Below are 24254 nucleotides of genomic sequence, written 5' to 3' on the forward strand. Positions count from 1 at the left end.
GTGTTCAGTTTTTCAAGGCCTATCCACAGTGCCAACTTACAACTAAATCTGAGGGGGGTGCGATGGGCAGGTTCCCTTGTTAGTAAAACGCTATAGTATTCAAACGAGGCTTTGGAAAACTTTATTTTACAGTACACAGTTGCGGTCGTAAAGGTCGTTAACTGTCATAAATGTCATCTGACGCGGACATTTACTTCTTACTATCATTAAACACTCGTAACTTAACCACTTAAATGAAAATACGTGGAGACGATGTGCTGTTAATTGCATACAGAGCTGTCCCGGTCGGTGTGTATAAGCGGACGGACGGCACTGAGAACGCTAGTGGCCACTTGTTTACCCACGCCAGACACGCCGTATTAGCGCGGCACGTCCAGCCAGACACCTGCACAAAGCCGTCACGTGCGCGGAACAGGTGACGCCTGAGTTGCAGCGCCGGCTCATCCGGCTGATCGCTTCTGAGCGGCTCGGATTATGCAGTAAGGGAGCGGAGAGGAGAGGAGGAGGGAGGACACGGCGCTGCGCACGACCACCGACAGACGACCGCCGACCGCCGATCGCCTACCGGCTCTCCTTGGCGGCAGGTCTGCAGGAAGCTCTGCACTTTCTCCGCTGTGCGCGACCACTACCGCTAAGCGCTGAGCGCTAGTCGTGCCCGGTCGCCGGCCCAGCAGCGACGCAGCAACGGTACAGGTGAGTGAGCGAGCAGCCGAGCTTCCGGACCGCCACACTTCCTCCCCCTCCCCGCAAACCTCCCTGTCCTCGACGTCTGAGCTCATGACCCGAGGCAATTAACAGCGCCTCATCTGTACTTACATTCTGTGCTCAGAGGGCCATAGACACGGGTTCCCAGGTAGATGCCGTGTTTCTTGACTTCCGCAAGGCGTTCGATACAGTTCCCCACAGTCGTTTAATGAACAAAGTAAGAGAATATGGACTATCAGACCAATTGTGAGATTGGATTGAAGATTTCCTAGATAACAGAACGCAGCATGTCATTCACAATGGAGAGAAGTCTTCCGAAGTAAGAGTGATTTCAGCTGTGCCGCAGGGGAGTGTCATAGGACCGTTGTTATTCACAATATACATAAATGACCTTGTGGATGACATCGGAAGTTCACTGAAGCTTTTTGCCGATGATGCTGTGGTATATCGAGAGGTTGTAATAATGGAAAATTGTACTGAAATGCAGGATGATCTGCAACGAATTGACGCATGGTGCAGGTAATGGCAATTGAATCTCAACGTAGACAAGTGTAATGTGCTGCGAATACAGAGAAAGAAAGATCCTTTATCATTTAGCTACAATATAGCAGGTCAGCAACTGGACGCAGTAAATTCCATAAATTATCTGGGAGTAGGCATTAGGAGTGATTTAAAATGGAATGATCATATAAAGTTGATCGCTGGTAAAGCAGATGCCAGACTGAGATTCATTGGAAGAATCCTAAGGAAATGCAATCCGAAAACAAAGGAAATAGGTTACAGTACACTTGTTCGCCCAATGCTTGAATACTGCTCAGCAGTGTGGGATCCGTACCAGATAGGGTTGATAGAAGAGATAGAGAAGATCCAACGGAGAGCAGCGCGCTTCGTTACAGGATCATTTAGTAATCGCGAAAGCGTTACGGAGACGATAGACAAACTCCAGTGGAAGACTCTGCAGCAGAGACACTCAGTAGCTCGGTACGGGCTTTTGTTGAAGTTTCGAGAACATACCTTCACCGAGGAGTCAAGCAGTATATTGCTCCCTCCTACGTATATCTCGCGAAGACACTATGAGGATAAAATCAGAGACATTAGAGCCCACACAAAGGCATACCGACATTCATTCTTTCCACGAACAATAGAGCGTTATGTTCAAGTATAATGACTTTTCTGGAGACTAGAAACCTACTCTGTAGGAATCAGCATGGGTTTCGAAAAAGACGATCATGTGAAACCCAGCTCATGCTATTCGTCCACGAGACTCAGAGGGCCATAGACACGGGTTCCCAGGTAGATGCCGTGTTTCTTGACTTCCGCAAGGCATTTGATACAGATACTCACAGTCGTTTGATGAACAAAGAGTTCCTAGATAATAGAACGCAGCATGTCATTCTCAATGGAGAGAAGTCTTCCGAATAAGAGTGATTTCAGATGTGCCGCAGGGGAGTGCCATAGGACTTTTGCTATTCACAACATATATAAATTACCTTGTGGATAACATCGGAAGTTCACTGAGGCTTTTTGCCGATGATGCTGTGGTATATCGAGAGGTTGTAACAATGGAAAATTGTGCTGAAATGCAGGAGGATCTGCAGCGAATTGACGCATGGTGCAGGGAATGGCAATTGAATCTCAATGTAGACAAGTGTAATGTGCTGCGAATACACAGAAAGAAAGATCCCTTATCATTTAGCTACAATATAGCAAGTCAGCAACTGGAAGCAGTTAATTCCATAAATTATCTGGGAGTAGGCATTAGGAGTGATTTAAAATGGAATGATCATATAAAGTTGATCGTCGGTAAAGCAGATGCCAGACTGGGATTCATTGGAAGAATCCTAAGGAAATGCAGTCCGAAAATAAAGGAAGTAGGTTACAGTACGCTTGTTCGCCCACTGCTTGAATACTGCTCAGCAGCGTGGGATCCGTACCAGATAGGGTTGATAGAAGACATAGAGATGATCCAACGGAGAGCAGTGCGCTTCGTTACAGGATCATTTAGTAATCGCGAAAGCGTTACCGAGATGATAGACAAACTCCTGTGGAAGACTCTGCAGGAGAGACGCTCAGTAGCTCGGTACGGGCTTTTGTTGAAGTTTCGAGAACATACCTTCACCGAGGAGTCAAGCAGTATATTGCTCCCTCCTACGTATATCTCACGAAGAGACTATGAGGATAAAATCAGAGGGATTAGAGCCCACACACAGGCATACCGACAATCTTTCTTTCCACGAACAATACGAGACTGGAATAGAAGAGAGAACCGATAGTGGTACTCAAGGTACCCTCCGCCACACACCGTGGCTTGCGGAGTATGGACGTAGATGTAGATTCTCAGTATATGCGAAAGAAGGCAATTAAGAAAGTTAATTTAATGTCGTGTGGGTAGGGCCTCCCGTCGGGTAGACCGTTCGCCGGGTGCAAGTCTTTCGATTTGACGCCACTTCGGCGACTGGCGCGTGGATGAAGATGAAATGATGATCATTAGGACAACACAACACCCAGTCCAAGAGCGGAGAAAATCTCCGACCCATCCGGGAATCGAACCCGGACCCTTAGGGTTGACATTCTGTCGCGCTGACCAATCAGCTACTGGGGGCGGACAATTGAAGTCTCATCTGTATTTATATTCTGTTTAGGTACTGATTATGTGCGAACAAAGGCAATTAACAGTGTCTTTCCGTACATACATTCTGCTTACATTCTCAGTTCCCCGAACCAAGGCAAATTAATATCGTCTCATGGCTACTTACACCATCTGATCAAAAGTATCCGGACGCCTATTAGTGCTCATTAATATGGGGTGAGTCCACCTTTTGCCTTTATGACAGCGTGAACCCTGTGAACCCTGTTGTGGACACTTTCACTGAGTTGGTTGGTTGGTGGATTTGGGTGAGGGGATCAAACAGCGAAGTCGCCGGTCCCGTTAGATTAGGGGAGGGTGGGAAACGAAATCGGCTGTGCCCTTTCAATGGAACCATCCCGGCATTTGCCTGAAGCGATTTAGGGTAATCAAGGAGAACCTAAATCTGGATTACCGGATGCGGGTTTGAACCGTCGTCCTCCCGAATGAGAGTCCAGTGTGCCAACCACTGCGCCATCTCGCTCGGTTTCACTGAGTTGTATGAATGCCTGTGGACGAATGACAGCCCATTCTTCCTCACGAGCCGAAACCAGTGAAGGTAAAGATGGCCAATAGGGTGTGGAGCGAAGTCGAACATCCCAAAGATGTTCCTTTGGGTTAAGGTCGAGAGTCTGGACCCGCCATCCCATTTCAGGAATGCAAATTTCCACAAGCTTAGTAGGTAAATATAAACTTAGTGTGGTGTCACCGCCAGACACCACACTTGCTAGGTGGTAGCCTTTAAATCGGCCGCGGTCCGTTAGTATACGTCGGACCCGCGTGTCGCCACTGTCAGTGATAGCAGACCGAGCGCCACCACACAGCAGGTCTAGAGAGACGTACTAGCACTCGCCCCAGTTGTACACCCGACGTTCATAGCAATGGTTCACTGACAAATACGCTCTCATTTGCCGAGACGATAGTTAGCATAGCCTTCAGCTAAGTCATTGGCTACGACCTAGCAAGGCGCCATAGCTTTGATAATTGATATTGTGAAGCATGTATCATCAAGAGCGATGTTCTACAAATGTGGATTAAAGTTAAGTATTACAGCAACTGCATCCATTTTCTAAGGTCTCATTTCCTTTTAACTGTTCCAGACCTCACGCCAATCTGCGTGAGCTTAACGCGTGCCTTTCGGCTTCCTCTCGTTGTGACTTGGCTGTCGTGCTAAGTCACAACACTTAGTACTTGGAAAAGTATGTTATTGAGGGAAAAGTACACTCCTGGCAGCCTTAAGGGTGGGATGAAACTGTCGTGAAGGAACACATAAAAGTAATCTAAAACTAATGATACCAGAGCCAAATTTTTGCCGTTGCTGATTTGTGACAGTACTGTTGTTGTTCTGGTCTTCAGTCCAAAGACTGGTTTGATGCAGCTTTCCATGCTACTCCTTTCTGTGCAAGCCTCTTCATCTCCGAGTAACTACTGCAACATACATCCCTCTGAATCTGCTTACTGTATTCATCTCTTGGGCTCCCCCTACGATTTTTACACTTCACGCTTCCCACGAGTACTAAATTGGTGATCCCTTGATGCATCAGAACGTGTCTTCCAACCAATTCCTTCTTCTAGTCAAGTTGTGCCACAAATTCCTCTTCGCCCCAATTCTGTTAAACCTCCTCATTAGTTACGTAATTTACCCACCTATTCTTCGGCGTTCTTCTGTAGCATCACATTTCAAAAGCTTCTATTCTCTTCTTGTCTAGACTATTTATCGTTCATGTTTCACATCCATACATGGCTACTCTCCATCCAAATACTTTCAGAAAGGACTTCCTGACACTTAAATCTATACTCGATGTTAGCAAATTTCTCTTCTTCAGAAACGCTTTTCTTGCCATTGACAGTCAACATTTTACATCCTCCCTACTTCGACAATAATCACGTATTTTCCTTCATAAATAGCAAAACGCATTTACCACTTTAAATGTCTCATTTCTTAAACTAATTCCCTCAGTATCACCTGATTTAATTCGCCTGCATTCCTTTATCCTCATTTTGCATTTGTTGATGTTCTCCTTATATCCTCCTTTCAAGACCCTGTCCATTCCGTTCAGCTACTCTCCCAAGTCCTTTGCTGTCTCCGACAGAATTACACTACTGGCCATTAAAATGGCTACACCACGAAGATGACGTGCAACAGACGCGAAATTTAACCGACAGGAAGAAGATGCTGCGATATGCAAATGATTAGCTTTTCAGAGCATTCACACAAGGTTGGCGCCGGTGGCGACACCTACAACGTTATTACATGAGGAAAGTTTCCAACCGATTTCTCATACACAAACAGCAATTGACCGGCGTTGCCAGGTGAAACGTTGTTGTGATGCCTCATGTAAGGAGGAGAAATGCGTACCATCACGTTTCCGACTTTGATAAAGGTCGGATTGTAGCCTATCGCGATTGCGGTTTATCGTATCGCGACATTGCTGCTCGCGTTGGTCGAGGTTCAATGACTGTTAGCAGAATATGAAATCGGTGGGTTCAGGACTGTAATACGGAACGCCGTGCTGGATCCCAATGGCCTCGTATCACTAGCAGTCGAGATGACAGACATCTTATCAGCATGGCTGTAACGGATCGTGCAGCCACGTCGCGACCCCTGAATCAACAGATGGGGATGTTTGCAAGACTTCCATCTGCACGAACAGTTCGACGACGTTTGCAGCAGCATGGACTATCAGCTCGGAGACCATGGCTGCGGTTACCCTTGGCGCTGCATCACAGACAGGAGCGCCTGCGATGGTGTACTCAACGACGAACCTGGCTGCACGAATGGCCAAACGTCATTTTGTCGGATGAATCCAGGTTCCGTTTACAGCATCATGATGGTCGCATCCGTGTTTGGCGACATCGCGGTGAACGCATATTGGAAGCGTGTATTCGTCATCGCCATACTGGCTCTACCCTTCATTCGATCCCTCCGAAACCCTACGCTTCAGCAGGATAGTGCACGACCGCATGTTGCAGGTCCTGTACGGGCGTTTCTGGATACAGAAAATGTTCGACCGCTGCCCGGGTCAGCACATTCTCCAGATCTCTCACCAATTATAAACGTCTGGTCTATGGTAGCCGAGCAACTGGCTCCTCACAATACGCCAGTCACTACTCTTGATGAACTGTGGTATCGTGTTGAAGCTGCATGGGCAGCTGTACCTGTACACGCCATCCAAGCTCTGTTTGACTCAATGCCCAGGCGTGTCAAGGCCGTTATTACGGCCAGAGGTTGTTGTTCGGGTACTGATTTCTCAGGGTCTATGCACCCAAACTGCGTGAAAATGTAATCACATGTCAGTTCTAGTATAATGTATTTGTCCAATGAATACCCCTTTATCACCTGCATTTCTTCTTGGTGTAATAATTTTAATGGCCAGTAGTGTATTAAGTAGGTGATCAAAAAGTTTTGGCTCGTCGTGTATGTGCCTATTTTCTGTTGGACTTTGAGTTTTAATCAGACGTTTTCTAAAACACCGGAGGTTCTTATGATCAACCCTCCACTGACGTTGATCAACAGTGTCCAAATTGGACAGTCGATATACTGTCTTTACTTTGTAAGGTTTCTTTTGTGCCTGTGGATAGCTCTGTGAGCTTCTGATGACAATCTTCGCAATAATGTGCGATTAAAACTAAAGTTCACCAGAAGACTGAGCTAAGGCTCCAAATTGCGCCATGCCTTGTAAATAAAAATCTCGATGTATGCCTAAGAATTACTTTTGGTACTGTAACGGAACCATACAGTCGCAGATGCAAACGTCGAAAATGAAGTTGTTAACGGATGAAGTCCTTGTATAAAGAGAGTCGTAACGCCAGAAAATGTTCACTAATGAAGGAAGACTTGGAGAAGAATGACGGTCGTGCAGCAACCGCCAACAAAGACAAATGTAACGTTTTGGGTACAAACAGGAGAAAATATCAACTGTTATTGGATTACACGACCAGTGATGAATCACTGGCAAAACCGTCCAACCATTAAATATGCCTGTTAACCAATTTTTAGTGGCGGTATTCCAGTGCCTGTCTTATTCTGAATTACGATGCAAAGTTTCTTTGGACATTCATGCATGTCCAAAGGAACAGGCATTGTGGCGACTACAGCATTATGAAATACAATAAATGTATTCGCAACTGTGAACATGAACAACCGTCAGCTGTATAATGAACTGACGATAGTGAAAATTTGTGCCGGTTCCGGACTCGTACCCGGATTTCCCGCTTATCGAGAGCTGCCGCCTTACAGTTTGGCTATCCGACTCAAACTTCCACATGTCCTGAACCATGTGTCTACAACCTGTACTGACATACCGTTACGTATATTTCCGTACAAGCGAGACATTTTACTTAAAGTTGCTTGCCCGGTGTCAGCGGATAAATACAATATTGCAACGCCTGTGTTATTCTGAATTACGATGCAAAGTTCATTTGGACTTGCATCAGTGCCTGTGTTATTTCGAATTACGATGTAAAGTTTCTTTGAACATGCATGTCCAAAAATAAATATCTTGTTCATCCGCCAACGCCGGGCAAGCGACTTACAAGTAAAATGTCTCATCTGTAGGGGAATATACATAATGTATGAGTACATGGTTGACGATATGTGGGAGTTCGGGTAAGGCCTCAGTCGTGCTCGGATAGCGAAATGGTCAAGACGACCTTATTACGGTATATTAATAATTATTACTTGTGGACCGTCTGACAGCAACTGAATAAAACACAATTTTAGTTTATTTATAAAAGTTGAAGAGGTCAAGACGACTGCTTGCGATAAGTGGGAAATCCGGGTTCGAGTACCTGTCCGGAAGAAATTTTCATTGTCGTCATTCCATTTTACGGCTGACGGTTGTCCACATTCGCAATTGCAAATATATTCAATAATTTTTAGTGGAGCGACTGCATTAAACTAGTTGTCAGAAGGGCTGATTTATGACAGCTGAGCACGGGCAGAATTTCAAGAATAATTCTCTCACAATGTTTGTTTGACCGATTCACGAGTACTGCTGACACTGTGGGAGATAGAGAACATTCAAAACAATAGCAGCGCTTTGCATCACAGGTTCGTTATAGTGAGCGCAAGGACGTCTGTCATCTTGCCACAGTGGCATGCACTGTAAGATTACATCGTGAACACGTTTTCTGTTAGTATTCCTCACGATGCTGTGACCGGATTCAGCTCGTTACTAACAATCCGAACGAATTCAAAAGTAATAGCAGTGTACATGGCTACAACACTAGGAGAAAGGATGATCTTCACTACTCAAGGTTAAATCTAGCTTTGGCTCAGAAGGGGGTAAATTATGCTGCCACAAAAGTCTTTGGTCACTTACCGAATAGCATCAAAAGTCTGACGGATAGCCATACAGCATTTAAAAGGAAATTAAAAGAATTTCTTAATGGCAACTCCTTCTACTCATTAGATGAATTTTTGGATATAGTAAGTGGGTAATTTCCCATCCCCCCACAAAAAAAAAAAATTAAAAAAATTGAGTGTCATGTAATATTTTGTGTAATGTAATATCTTGTATAGACACCTTTTATTAACCTGACACGTTCCACATCATTACGAAGTGTCGTATTCATGATCCATGGAACAAATACTAATCTAATCTAATCTAACCACATTATACGCTAAAGCATTGACAACTCGGGGTGCTGACTGGACTGGATATCCTTCGCTGGACGTCCATATGCTGTGCTAGTTCTGTGCAGCTGGACGAGCCTGCTCAGATGACACTTTTATACTGAATTTGAGACCGATGTATCTTACCTCAGACACTTACACTGTATTAACTGATTCAGAAAATGCTTTAGGAGCTGGAAGGAGCTGACGTTTTTCAAAGCATTTGCTAGATCTGTCACAGTCCTTATACAACAATAACATTTGACTAAAACTAGAGGTACACGAAACTTGTCAGGACACTGTTCCAGAATCAACGAAAAAACCGTGCCAAATTCAAACGAACGCAAAATCTCTAAGACTGGCAATCTTTTACAGAAACTCGAAACTTAGCGCAAACTTCAATGCGAGATGCTTATAATAGTGTCCACAAAGAAATTTTGTCTCGAAACCTGCCAGAAAATCGAAAGAGGTTCTGGTGGTATGTAAAGTATGCTAGCGGCAAGACACAATCATTGCCTTCTTTCCGCGATAGCAATGGACATACTATTGCTAACAGTGCTGCTAAATCAGAGTTATTAAACATAGGCTTACGGATTTTCTTCACCAAAGAAGACGAACATATACATGATTTAGGAGGCAATCTGAGCAGCCGCTTTAGGTTGTTTGCAGATGATGCTGTCGTTTATCGTGTAGTAAAGTCATCAGCAAATCAAAACCAATTTCAAAACGATTTAGATAAGATATTGATACTGTGCGGAAATTGGCAATTGACCCTAAATGATGAAAAGTCTGAGGTCGTTCACATGAGTGCTAAAAGGAATTCGATAAACTTCGGCTATACGATAAATCAGTCTCATCTACGTGCCGTAAAGTCAACTACATAGCTAGGAATTACAATTAAGAACAACTTAAATTGGAAAGAATACACAGAAAATTTTGGGGGGAAGACGAATCAAAGATTGAGCTTTATAAGCAGAATACTTAGAAGAGGCAGAAGATCTACTAAAGAGAATGCCTACACCACGCTTCTCCGACCTCTTTTGGAGTACTGGTCCGTGGTGTGGGATCCTTACCAGATAGGATTAACGGAGTATATCGAGGAAGTTCAAAGAAGAGCAGAAAGTTTTGTATTATAGCGAAATAGGGGAGAGAGTGTCACTGACATGATACAGGATTTGGGATGGACGTCGTCAAAACAAAGACGTTTATCGCATATCACGAAATTTCAATCGCCAACTTTCTCCTCCGAATGCGAAAATATTTTTTTGATGCCGACCTACATAGGGAGAAATTACCATCATAATAAAATAAGGGAAGTCAGAGCTCACACGGAAAGATACTGATGTTAGTTATTTCGGCGTGTTGTTCGAGATTGGAATAATAGGTGTTTCAATGAACCCTCTGCCAGACACTTAAGTGTGATTTGCGGAGTATCCATGTAAATGTAGATGTGAAATTTTGATGACTGTTTTGATGTAGCCCTAGCTTTGAGATGGGGAGGTGAACCAGACCTGGACTGAATCTGCGCTCCGCACCACTGACCGTTCGTTACGTACACCGACTAACCTGGTTGTGGTCTGAGAGTTTTTCTTGATTGCTGTCCTTAGATGGTGATGGTGTGGGATAAGAGAGGAAGCGCAGCAACAGACACTCGTTCATCCCGAATTTGTTCTACATTTCTACCGAATTCATCACCGACGCAACGTTAAACCCTCATCTCCCTTCAGTCCCTTTGTAACTAATCAGTGTTTTTTCAGCTTGTTACAGCTTTATACTCTTTTCCCAATTCTTACCACAGATCTTCTAGCAGACCAATGGTTTGGTCCACCATGAGTAATCGGATATAATTATTTGAGAATGCCAGCCATTCATGGTGGCGAAACGCTATATTATCAATGGAACAGCTGCCCGCCTAAGAATCTGAAACATATATGCCTTCAGGCAATATATGTTTTCCAATCCTGTCTTTGATTTCTCCTTCTTCTTCTTCTTCTTCTTCTTCTTCTCCCTCTTCTTCTTCTCGTTGTCCTCTTCCTCCATCTCCTCGTCCACCTTCTACTCTCCTCCTCTGTCTTGTGCCAGGCCGTACTATTTGAGCCTACGATAATCTACATCTTCAAGCACGCATCTTTCTACTCCCACTATTATTTTTATTTCTTCGTTAACCTTCCGTTGTCTCCATACTGGGCAACTTATCGTTTTTCGTGGCTGCTAATGTTCGTCGAACTCTCTGCGTCTTGTTTCACAGAGCAATAATAATTGAATAATTTTACCAAGCAATCTCTTCTGTGCCGCTTTCTTAAAAGAATTCATTTTTAAGAACGAATTTTCTCTCTGCAGTGGAATGATTTGAAACCTAGAGTATCTCGGAAATGGCGAAGCTATTCGACTGTTCACGTGCTACTGTTGTAGACATCCATTGTAACGATTGAATGACAGTGAATCCACGAGTAGGTGACTAAGTGTTGGACAAACATGCGTCATCACAGAAGCTTGCCCGCTCTGTAAAGCAGGATAGTCGGCGATCTGCGGCAGATCTGATGAGAGAGTACAATGCTGGTACAGGGAAATATACACTCCTGGAAATTGAAATAAGAACACCGTGAATTCATTGTCCCAGGAAGGGGAAACTTTATTGACACATTCCTGGGGTCCGATTCATCACATGATCACACTGACAGAACCACAGGCACATAGACACAGGCAACAGAGCATGCACAATGTCGGCACTAGTACAGTGTATATCCACCTTTTGCAGCAATGCAGGCTGCTATTCTCCCATGGAGACGATCGTAGAGATGCTGGATGTAGTCCTGTGGAATGGCTTGCCATGCCATTTCCACCTGGCGCCTCAGTTGGACCAGCGTTCGTGCTGGACGTGCAGACCGCGTGAGACGACGCTTCATCCAGTCCCAAACATGCTCAATGGGGGACAGATCCGGAGATCTTGCTGGCCAGGGTAGTTGACTTACACCTTCTAGAGCACGTTGGGTGGCACGGGATACATGCGGACGTGCATTGTCCTGTTGGAACAGCAAGTTCCCTTGCCTGTCTAGGAATGGTAGAACGATGGGTTCGATGACGGTTTGGATGTACCGTGCACTATTCAGTGTCCCCTCGACGATCACCAGTGGTGTACGGCCAGTGTAGGAGATCGCTCCCCACACCATGATGCCGGGTGTTGGCCCTGTGTGCCTCGGTCGTATGCAGTCCTGATTGTGGCGCTCACCTGAACGGCGCCAAACACGCATACGACCATCATTGGTACCAAGGCAGAAGCGACTCTCATCGCTGAAGACGACACGTCTCCATTCGTCCCTCCATTCACGCCTGTCGCGACACCACTGGAGGCGGGCTGCACGATGTTGGGGCGTGAGCGGAAGACGGCCTAACGGTGTGCGGGACCGTAGCCCAGCTTCATGGAGACGGTTGCGAATGGTCCTCGCCGATACCCCAGGAGCAACAGTGTCCCTAATTTGCTGGGAAGTGGCGGTGCGGTCCCCTACGGCACTGCGTAGGATCCTACGGTCTTGGCGTGCATCCGTGCGTCGCTGCGGTCCGGTCCCAGGTCGACGGGCACGTGCACCTTCCGCCGACCACTGGTGACAACATCGATGTACTGTGGAGACCTCACGCCCCACGTGTTGAGCAATTCGGCGGTACGTCCACCCGGCCTCCCGCATGCCCACTATACGCCCTCGCTCAAAGTCCGTCAACTGCACATACGGTTCACGTCCACGCTGTCGCGGCATGCTACCAGTGTTAAAGACTGCGATGGAGCTCCGTATGCCACGGCAAACTGGCTGACACTGACGGCGGCGGTGCACAAATGCTGCGCAGCTAGCGCCATTCGACGGCCAACACCGCGGTTCCTGGTGTGTCCGCTGTGCCGTGCGTGTGATCATTGCTTGTACAGCGCTCTCGCAGTGTCCGGAGCAAGTATGGTGGGTCTGACACACCGGTGTCAATGTGTTCTTTTTTCCATTTCCAGGAGTGTAGTTCGGAGCACAGCGTTCAGCGCACATTATTGAGCATGGAGCTCCAGAGTAGACGACCCTATGTGTTTCCGTATTATCCCAGCAACATCGTGAATTACGATTGCAATGGGCACGGGATCATCGAGGTTGGATCGTGGATCAACCGAAACATGTTACTTGGTCAGATGAATCACGTTTCTTCTTGCACCAGGTCGATAGTCGTGCCCGAATACGCCGTCATCTGGGCAAAGGCCGATCGACACATGCACCCCGCCAGATACGTAGACCCGCGGGAGAAGTATTGTGCTATGAAGGATAATCACCCGGGCTTCAGTGGGACCTGAAGCAGTAATCGAAGGCACCAAGACATCTATGGAATACATGAACGTAATGGTGGATAGCCTGCATCCCTTTGTGCCTGTTGTCTTCCCCTACGGCAATGATATCTTCCATCAGGATAACTCTTTGCGTCACAAGGCCAGAATTGTGTTACAGTGGTTTGAGGGGCATGATACTGAACTCAGGCTGATGCCTTTGTAACCAAATTCACGTGATCTGAACCCGATGGAAATCACCTGCGGATGCTATCGGCCCACAAATCACTGGCCTACAAATAATGGGAATTTGATGAGCCATGCGTAGACTTATGGTGCCACATGCCTCCGGAAACATAACAAGGACTTATCTAATCTATGTCACACAGAAAAGTTGTCATAGCGAGTTCCAAAGGTAGACCAACATGCTAGTAAGCAGGTGGTCATGATGTCTTGCCTCATGAGCATACATCGTCGAAGCCTTCCCGGGACGCATCTGATACAAGTTCTCTCGAGCGAGAAATGAGCTCTTGAGGTATAAGTGTACCACTTCACATCACAACAAAAATTGGGGATCAGAATGACATTTTCACTCTGCAGCGGAGTGTGCAGTGATATGAAACTGTCTGGCAGATTAAAACTGTGTGCCGGACCGAGACTCGAACTCGGGACCCTTGCCTTTCGCGGGCAAGTGCTCTACCATATGAGCTACCCAAGCACGACTCACGACCTGTCCTCACAGATTTACTTCTGCCAGTACCTCGTCTCCTACCTTCCAAACTTAACAGAAGCTCTCCTGCAAACCTTGCAGAACTAACACTCCTGAAAGAAAGGATATTGCGGAGATATGGCTTAGCCACAGCCTGGGGGATGTTTCCAGAATGAGATTTTCACGCTGCAGCGGAGTGTGCGTCTGTGAAGACATGCAAGAGAAACTACGATTCATAGTTGATATGAATCAAGAAGTGAGCACATTCTATCTTAAATATTTAATAGGCCCATTGTTTCGTATTTAATACAAATTTGAGGAATAATCTTGGATTTTAGCAGCCTTTAAATGCACTCTCATAAAAAAAACACTGCAACGTTTGCAATTTCCTGCCAATCATAGTAAGTAGCCCGCGGAATGAAACAAAGGAGTCTGAATAATAGAATAAAAAATAATGTATTTATCTTCTACTATTCTCGAAGGGTGTGATGTTTTCCTGTAAAAGGGTTCGAGGTTTTTCTTTTTCGCGCCATTCATAAGTAAACTACTAGTTCCATTGCTGTCGATTTAATCTAAATTTTAATTTCTGTATAGTTTTGCTCATTGTGGCGTAATATAACCGTGTTGTCAATGTTGACAAATTCACAAAATTCAGAAATACCTTAAATCCATCACATACAGGTCTTTTTTATCCTGAGCCCAAGAACCAACTAACATCGTAAATGCATATGGCCCAAAACTACCACTCTCAAGCATTTGAGTATCTAACTCTTTTTGATGATTAATGTACTTTTTAAAATAATAAATATATTTTCATAGTGTTGTGCATGAAGCCAGGTTTACGTAAATTCAAACGGTTTTAACATAAAGGCAGTTTTACATCCATTTAACTGATTTGACCTCTGTTGTGCACATACCAACTTTTTACTTGAAAATTAACCAGATTTTTAATTAATTTTTTATGAATCACGGCTGGTATTATCTGTCTCGAAACTATATAACAACAACATTAGTAATCAGTTTCTTATGTTGCTGAGCAACAACAGTCTTACAATAACTTTCAAATGAACCCACTGCGTTTTGACTGTATTTTGTTTATTTAATTACGACCCAGGCTTCGCCCTTTTATGCCATTTTCAATTGATTGAGTTTATGTCATTAACATATATTGCAGGACATCAGGCTCCAAATTGGTCAAAATTAATAAAAATATTGCCATTTCGTGGGGAGCTAATATTTTTCTTAATTTCACCCAATTTCTAGCGTGGTGTCCTGTAATATATGTTAATGACATAAACTCAGTCACTTCAAAGTGACATAAAAGGCAGAAACCTGGTTCGTAATTAGATAAACATCAATCCTGTCAAATGGCGATGTTGTCATTTAAAAACATTAATAATGTTGCAAGGTTTATTAGTTGGAACACCAGTAGTAATGTTATTTACCGTCAATTGACTGAAGTACAAGATTTTTCGAAGATATGAGAAACTTACAATGAAGAATTAATTTTTGAGTAATAGATATTTTTAAATACGAAATATTAAACAAAATTATACGGAGAGGGTGATGTTTATTTTTACTTTGTGTTTGAAGTAAGCTCTAATTTTAATGAGAGTGTTTCTTTGTGGTTTGAAGCGCGTCTACTAAAGCATTGTCTACAGAACAATTATTATTAAAATATTCAGAGTGAAGCATTATTTTAATACAATTTTGGTGCTACATGAATAATTTGTGTTTAAAGAAACGATAGTAACAGAATGGAACATGTAAATAAACAGTTGCAGCACTCAGAAATTGCGAACGGACAAGTTCGGTGAAAGTGACAAATTTGTGTCAAGCATCAGAAATATGCCATCAGTTGCATTTTTACCTCAGAATACGTGGGATAGAATGCCCACTACGATTAGAAATGCTGTGTGGATTATTGTCCAATGTGTGATGTCGAGTATCCTAAAGTTACTGAAAACTGAAGAATTGGGAAATTAATGCTTTTCTAACAAAGAAGTTGTTAGAAAGGAAGAAGGAAGGTTAGTGTTTGATGTCTCACCAACAATGGGGTCATTAGAGAAAGAGCACAAAATTCGATTCGGGAGGGTTAAGACGGAAATCGACCGTGTCCTTTCAAAGGAACCGACTTAGGGAAACCACGGCAAACCTAAATCTAGATGGCTGGAACGGGGACTTGAACGCGTGTCCAATGTCTTGCCACTGAGCCACCTCGTACGGACCATTGGATCGGAAGAAATTTCTACTTTTCAATTTTTTTCAGTTGCAAACCTACCGCCCTATCATCATCCATTTTAGGTAGTTGTATAAAATAATGCTAAGTAGATACCAGGAAAGGCTGCAACATCTCAGTACACTGACACCAAATAACAATCATCTACATCTAGATTTATATTCTTAAACTACTGAGAAGTCCATGGCAGAGGGTATTTCCCAGTGTGCTACTTCTTAGAGAATCTTCCCCTTCCACCCGCGAATGGAGTGCGTGAAGAATGACTGCCTATTTGCCTCATTGCGCGCTGTAATGTCCAATCTTGCCTCGCGGTATCTAGGGAGCGATAAATGTATTACTAATTTCCTTCCTTACAGCTTCTTCTTGAAGCATTCTAAGTGTGCTTACGCTGGATAGTTGGGGTGTCTATCTTCAAGCGTTAGCCATTCACGATTTTCAGCATCTCCATGACGCCTCCACATGGGTCAAACAAACCTATGGCAGTACGTGCTGCCCTTCTTTGTATCCGTTCAATATCCCCTGTTAGTTCGATATGGTACGGGTCCCATACTCTTGAACAATATTTTAGAATGGATCTCACGAATGCCTTCTAAGCAGTCTCCTCTGTAGACAGCATTTTCCCAGCATCCTATCAGTGAACCTAAGCCTGCCACCTGCGGCTGAGCCTGTATGATAATTCCGTTTCATATACCTACAAATTTTTACATGTAGATTCTTATTTGAGTTGACTGATTCCAGTTGTGACTCATTGATGCTGTAGTCATAGGACTCCTCTTTTTTGTGAAGAGTATAATTTCACATTTCTGAATATTTAAAGCGAATTGCCAATCGTTACGCTACTTTGAAAGCTCTTGAAGTTCGTACTGAATATTTGTGTAGTGCTTCATTATAGATAACTACATTATCTACGAAAAGTCTGTGATTACTACGATGACAACTGATAGCATTCAACCTTAATTTATGTCCTATACACAACTCAACAACGCTTTTCGAGAGAAAATGCTCTCATGTTTAGGTTGTAAAACTTAGCTCATGGGATTGAAACGCTAAGTTTTGCAAACTGATGATGATAGTACTGTCCCTCGAGAGGCGTTGTTGAGCTGTGTGTAGGACAAATTTACGGTTCAATGCTACCAATTATTACTGAAAAAACATAACAACCGTTATCTCAAATCCGTAAGTAATAATATTAAATCTGAGGTCACTATTAACATTGTCTGTAATATCATTAATATTCAACATAAATAACGGAGGTCCAACACGTTTCCCTGAGGCAAGCCTGAAGCTACTCCTACATCTGTCAGTGGCTCTCTATCCAAGATAAAATGCTGCGTCCTCCCTACCATGAAATCTCAAGCAGTAACAAATTTCTTTTGATATCCCATACGGTATTAGTTTCATTAACAAGCGTTGGTGTAGTATTGGGTCAAATGCTTTTTGGAAGTCAAGAAATACGGCATGTACCTGACTGGATTAATCCATGGCTACCAGGGTGTCATGCAAGAAGAGCGCGTGTGGCTTTCGCGTGAAAGATGTCTTCGGAATCCATGCTGGTTGGCGTGGTAGATGTCATTTTGTTCGTGGTACATTTTATGGTCAAAAGTATCGCGGCACCTGGCTGAAAATGACTTACAAGTTCGTGGCGCCCTCCATCGGTAATGCTGGAATTCAGTACGGCGTTGGCCCACCCTTAGCCTTGATGATAGCTTCTACTCTCGCAGGCATTCGTTCAGTCAGGTGCTGGAAGGTTTCTTGGGGAATGGCAATCCATTCTTTATGGGGTGCTGCACTGAGAAGAGGAATCTACCTCGGTCGGTGAGACCTGGCACGAAGTCGGCGTTCCAAACGTCCCAAAGGTGCTCTGTAGGGTTCATGTCAGGACTCTGTACAGGCCAGTCCATTACAGGGATGTTATTATCGTGTAACTACTCCGCTATAGGCCGCGCATTATGAACAAAACATCAATGTGTGCTGTTATAGTGCAACGCAAAACAACAAGGGGTGCAAGCCCCCTTCATGAAAGACACGACCACTTCATAACACCACCGTTTCCTAATTTTACTGTTGGCACTACTGGTAGATGACGTTCACCAGGCATTCGCCATACCCACACCCTGCCATCCGATCGCCACATTGTGCACCGTAGTTCGTCACTCCACCCAACTTTTTTCCGCTGTTCAATCGTCCAATGTTTACGCTGCTTACACCAAGCGAGGCGTCGTTTAGCATTTACCGTCGTGATCTGTGGCTTATGAGTAGCCGCTAGACTATGAAATTCAACTTTCCTTACCTCCCGGCTAACTGTCATAGTACTTGCAGTGGATCCTGATGCAGTTTGGAATTCCTGTGTGATGTCTGCCTATACACATTATGACCCTCTTCAACTGTCGGCGGTTTATGTCAGTCAACAGACGAGGTCGGCCTGTACTCTTTTATGCTGTACGTGTCCCTTCACGTCTCCACTTCACTATCACATCGGAAACAGTGGACCTGGGGATTTTTAAAAGTGTGGAAATCTCGCGTATAGACATATGACACAAGTGACACCCAATCACCTGACCACATTCGAAGTCCGTGAGTTCCGCGGAGCGCCCCATTCTGCTCTCTCATGGAAATGAGCGTTTGGCGTCATTGGCCGGGAGGCCCCTCGCGGGGCAGGTCCGGCCGCCATATCGCAGGTCTTATTACATTCGGCGCCACATTGGGCGACCTGCACGCCGGATGGGGATGAAATGATGATGAACACACACAACACCCAGCCCCTGAGCGGAGAAAATCTCCGACCCAGCCGGGAATCGAACCCGGGCCCAGAGGACGGCAATCCGTCACGCTGACCACTCAGCTACTGGGGCGGACTGCTCTCTCATGATGTCTAATGACTACTGAGGTCGCTGGTATGGGGTACCTGACAGTAGGTGGCAGCACAATGCACCTAATATGAAAAAGTATGAATTTGAAAGTGTCTTGATACTTTTGATCAACTAGTGAATCTCATTAAGTTTGACTCTGAATACGTTAAAAGATTCTAAAGGGATGGATGACAAAGATATTGAACATTTTTTTATCCTTCTGATAGGCTAGAGTGACTAGTGCTTTCTTTTAAATCATCTCATTGTGACATCTTCAACTTTTGTAGTCCTGTCTTCCTCAGTTGCGTGTAATATTACGGTAGATTGATAATTTTTACTTATGGACCGTCTGACAGCAACTGAATAAAACACAATTTTAGTGCCATACGCGTTTCGCCTTTATTTAATGCAAGGCATCATCAGTGGCAGGTTGCATAGACAGTTTCTTACATATTACGCTCCTGTTGCATTTTTGGTGTTGTTCTTCTTCTTATGATCGCCAATTTGCGGTTTTTTCGACATTCCAGAGCACTATGCACTGAACGCTTGTTTTAATGCAATGTTTTTGGTTTCTGGACGACAGAAAGCAAAAACATTGCATTAAAACAAGCGTTCAGTGCATAGTGCTGTGTAATGTGGAAAAAACAGCAAATTGGCGTTCATAGGAAGAAGAACAACACCAAAAATGCAACAGGAGCGTAATATGTAAGAAATTGTCCACGCAACCCGCCACTGATGATGCCTTGCAGAAAATAAAGTCGAAACGCGTATGGCACTAAAATTGTGTTTTATTCAGTTGCTGTCAGACGGTCCATGAGTAAAAATTATCAATATACCGTAACATCTCATTGTGACCCGCGCCTCATTTTCGGGAAAGTAATGCACATTAAATATTTGTCACGGAAAAGCACATTGTACTCTCGCATTGCAGCTGTGTAGAGGATTTACGTGATTTGTTCTAGGGTTGCTGTCTATTCAGTAACGACACTGCTGTATACTTGTATAGCTTTTCATCTGACAGGACGTATGGAGAATTTCACTGTCTAAATTTGTTTGGGTAGACTGCTAAAGGAAATCGTTTATCGTTCCATTCCAGAACTTGGGGTGCTCTGATTCGTACGGGTGAAAACTGCAAATGATGTGTATAATTCGGCGAGCACCCTCTTGGGACAACGCGGCTGCAGCTACTTGGCTGCGATCTGAAAGCATTTGACGCGTGGTTTAATACTCGATATTGTGTGAAGTACAGGCTTTGCTAGTTTTTCTGTAGGTCTCCAGTCCGCGTCTGTATTGCGTAACTTAAAGGCACCCAAGCATTACAAAAGTAGAAACTCTCTCTGTTCAACTTTCAAGCAAGCAGTCGTTGTTTTTGTATCTTTTCTTCTTGTTGGGAAAAGCGTTGTACTTACGTTACAACGCGTCGTTATTACCCAATGGCCAATAGTGTATCGCTCATGGTTTCTGTTACGCAATGGTGCCAACGGCAGTTGTCTATCACAGTGCACTTCTAATTTTAGTTTTTTTTATCTCCCTGTGTCTATACCGACGCTGAATGTTTAAAACCACTATCACTGAACAACAACCACAGTTCATTTCTGGAAACAGTACGTAGCAGTTTTGTATTCGTTTGACTACACTTGTAATCCCAGTCTGCTTTGCTAGTGTAGATTCAATTGACATTGGACAGGACAGTTGCCTATTAATAGTCTTCTTATGAAAGGCCCTACAGAATGGAACTTAGCTATTAGAAGATACCTTCTACAATCTGCACTAGTAGTAATTGTTGCAATTTACATGATAGGATTTTTAAGGTAATGTTTTAGGTTATAATAACTTACAATAAATAAAGTTTATTATCAACTGATCAGTGATTCTTCACCACAAACATTAAGTCGTTGTTCTTGGGTGGTGTTTGCAGTCGAATAAAACTTTTTAAAAGACGCCGTGGTCACCTTCGACTACTGAAATTATTAACTTTTAAAATCCACTATTGCAGTTTCGGCCTTTAGCCATTCTCGAGTCGAACACAGCAAAACTTTCATGACATGTATAGGCCTACATGTCTGACGGTTTCACATTCTGACATGCACTAAAACACGAAATTTTCGTTGTGTTCCGCGAGAGAAACGCTAAAGACCGAAACTGCTATGGTAGATTTTAAAAAGTAATAATTTTAACACTCTAAGATGACTATGACGGTTTCTAAAACTCGTGTCTATTAATACTAACAGAAAAATTTGTTTTCTTTAGTCTACAGCAGCACTATTATTTTGTTAAAAAAGTACTGGGTTCGATACCAAGTACTATTATCAGCGATCTACGATCAGAAGCGAAACAGTGCACGATTAAAATATTGTTTAGGTTTATTTACAAAACATTTTTCTGCGTGATAGCTAATATATGGTACGAACAGCAAAATTAAAATACGTGAGGCCCCATATCCCTGGTGCGCATTCGCCAAACTCGATTACGGAAGTAGGTGACAATATATTACTAAGTAATTCTATGTGTTAACAAGATACAAACTGCCGCGAGAAGTATACGGAGTTATTTTGATACAATCATACTAAAAAAGATATACGAAAATATTAAGGTATTGCATAACACATGGAATGTAAGAAGGAAATGATGAACGCATAGCACAGACTTTTTTTTACTTACGTGGGTAAGCGAATTTGGCGACTGCATGCCAGGGGAAAGGGCTATCTATATTTTATGGTTGCACTTCGCACTATACTTCAACGATCGCACAGAAAAATATTTCATGAATGAAGAGTAGAAATGGAAAACGTTCTATGTGAAATTTTTTCATAAACTCGTGATAGTGGCTGTTTTTTTATGCTCTTAGACTTGTATCAAGTGCCAAATCATGAAGGAAATGCGAGTTCCTTAAAGTGCTATGCATCAAAGCCACCTCCATTTGGCCTGGGATAGTCTGAAAAAATAACACTCAAGTTTTTGGTGAATGGGCGCAGCTTTTTGAGTTGCGACAGAGATTTTACGGTTGTAGAGACACGAAGAAGGAAGGTAAGCGAGGCCTTTGTCCCCAAGATTTACACAAGTCTGTTGAGTCAGCTAAATTTATAAACCCAGTCGTGTAATTCCAATCCATACAACTGACTTCACTGTTTTTAAAGTTGCTGTTGGAACATTACTTTAAACGCAGGCGTGTAAGATCTCCAAATGCAGTTTCATCAAAGTATCTCATACTCATCTCTCTCAAATATTCTTACGCTGAAACAGAAGAATGGAAAAATGTCATTGTTTTCAAAAGAGGAAAAACAGTGGTAGATGTTTGCCTTGCCGTGTTTCATCTGAAAGACCAGCCGTGTTCAACGGTTGCAAAACAGAAAGACCTGATCACGATGTTGCCATTTCTTCCTCGACAACACAGGAAGTTTTGCAGTAAACTTCGCAACATATCATAGCAAGAACAGAGTTGTATAAGAAACAGAAGTCGGTATTGAGACGTATTATTCGTGAGTTTAATTTTGTTATTCTCTTGCAAAGAAATAAAAAATAAAAGCATTGAGAAATGGTTTTTGTTGACTACAGCTCTACTAAAATGTTACTGCTGTATTTCTGTACTTGTATTATAACAGATAAAACACATTGCCTCTGTATTAATGACACGTGGAACAAAAACTTCTTAATTGGCACCTAGAATCTATCATTTTTCTGATATTGCACTTAGGACGTTGTATATATTATTTATTTTCTAATTTGTCTGTAAATTTTTTTGCTGTAATAAGTGGGCAATGTAATTCTATGGTATCAGCTTACCTTCTCAGTTTTCCGAATCCAAATGAAAGACACATTGCTTCTTGATTTTCTTAACTAACTTCAGCTCTGGTACTTGAAACATTTCCCGCTTCCATTCTTCGAATGTTCCTAAAGACTATTTTAATTGTGCACGGTTATGTTTCTGATCTTATGCTGTTTTGATAATGGTGTTTGGTACAGTACCCGCTAATCATTTGGGAAAATAAATGTGCGAACGTAGACTAAAGCAAACACAATTTTTTAACACTCACACATAAAAGAACAAACATTTTTAAAAGGCAAGGGATACAAATAGGATTAAAAAAAAACAATTCAATCCAAAAGCACATACCAAAAATAACAAAAAACACAGATATCTACGAAAATGCAGGAATTTACCAACTACGGTGCAACACATTTGATGGAAGGTATATAGGACAAACCAGCAGAACATCTGACACCTGGTACAAAGAACATATCAGAGCATGGAAATATGGAACGAGCCACTCAACTTTTGCAGAACATTTGAGAGAAAATAACCACAAACCTACTAAAGACAAAAGATATGAAAATAATTAGAATAAATAATGAAGGACATCTCCTAACATTAAAGGAAAATTATCATATATACAAAACAAAGGCTGAGAAGAAACAACTACTAAATGACCAAGTAAATACGACTAACTCACTGTTTACACTGATTGATCATATAACAGACATAAATCCCAACAAATGATTACACATCTGATTCCTCTCATAAGTATATACAGGAAAATATAATAATAATTATTATTATTATTCTTACTATTATTATTTTTACGAATAAAAAAATAATTTTTATTTTATTTGTATTTTTATTTTATTAAAAAAAAAGAAATCTCTCTCCCTCTCTAATACACACACATACACACACACACACACACACACACACACACACACACATACACAAAACAGTTGAATGCAGAAAACTGAGAATGTTGGTAACACTTAGAAAAACAAATGAAATTCTGTATTAAGAAATGGCAGTTACAGAGATGTGTAACGTAAACAGTGAACTGTAAGATGTCCACCTGCTTGCCAGATGAGAAAAAACAGTTTGCTTAGATGCAATGAATTAGAAGTTACCTGTAAGTATCTTTCCATTTCATAAAGAAACGTTAAGGAAGTGTTTTTAAATCTATAACCTAGGTGTGAAACCATAACCTATGTGTAAAAATGGACAAATCATGTAATATTTCAGGATACCCACTGAAGATGCCTTGTAAAAAAGGCGAAACGCGTCTGGGTGCATAAATAAAAATAAAAATTTCGATGTGCAGCAAGCGAAAAAGGCATTTTCTTTGAAACAAGTGCAATTTACAATTTTTTTAGAAACTGTTTCTAAAACCAATATGTCGGGAACATGTAGTAGTATTAACGTTCACCCTGCAATGCAGTACAAAAAATTATAAAGTGA

The 24254-nt window shown here is 42.8% G+C and overlaps 1 protein-coding gene across 1 annotated transcript in view; it reads left to right on the forward strand.

Moving 5' to 3' along the window:
• Positions 1-568: 568 nt before the first annotated feature.
• The window catches only part of LOC124612415, a 350836-nt gene continuing 327150 nt past the window's right edge, over positions 569-24254 (forward strand). Inside the window, exon 1 of the mRNA XM_047140616.1 lies at positions 569-693. The gene's annotated coding sequence lies outside the window, so the exon portion shown is untranslated. The remainder of the gene's footprint in view (positions 694-24254) is intronic.

The sequence above is a fragment of the Schistocerca americana genome, chromosome 4 (genome assembly GCF_021461395.2).
Source record: "Schistocerca americana isolate TAMUIC-IGC-003095 chromosome 4, iqSchAmer2.1, whole genome shotgun sequence".
Classification (NCBI taxonomy): domain Eukaryota; kingdom Metazoa; phylum Arthropoda; class Insecta; order Orthoptera; family Acrididae; genus Schistocerca; species Schistocerca americana.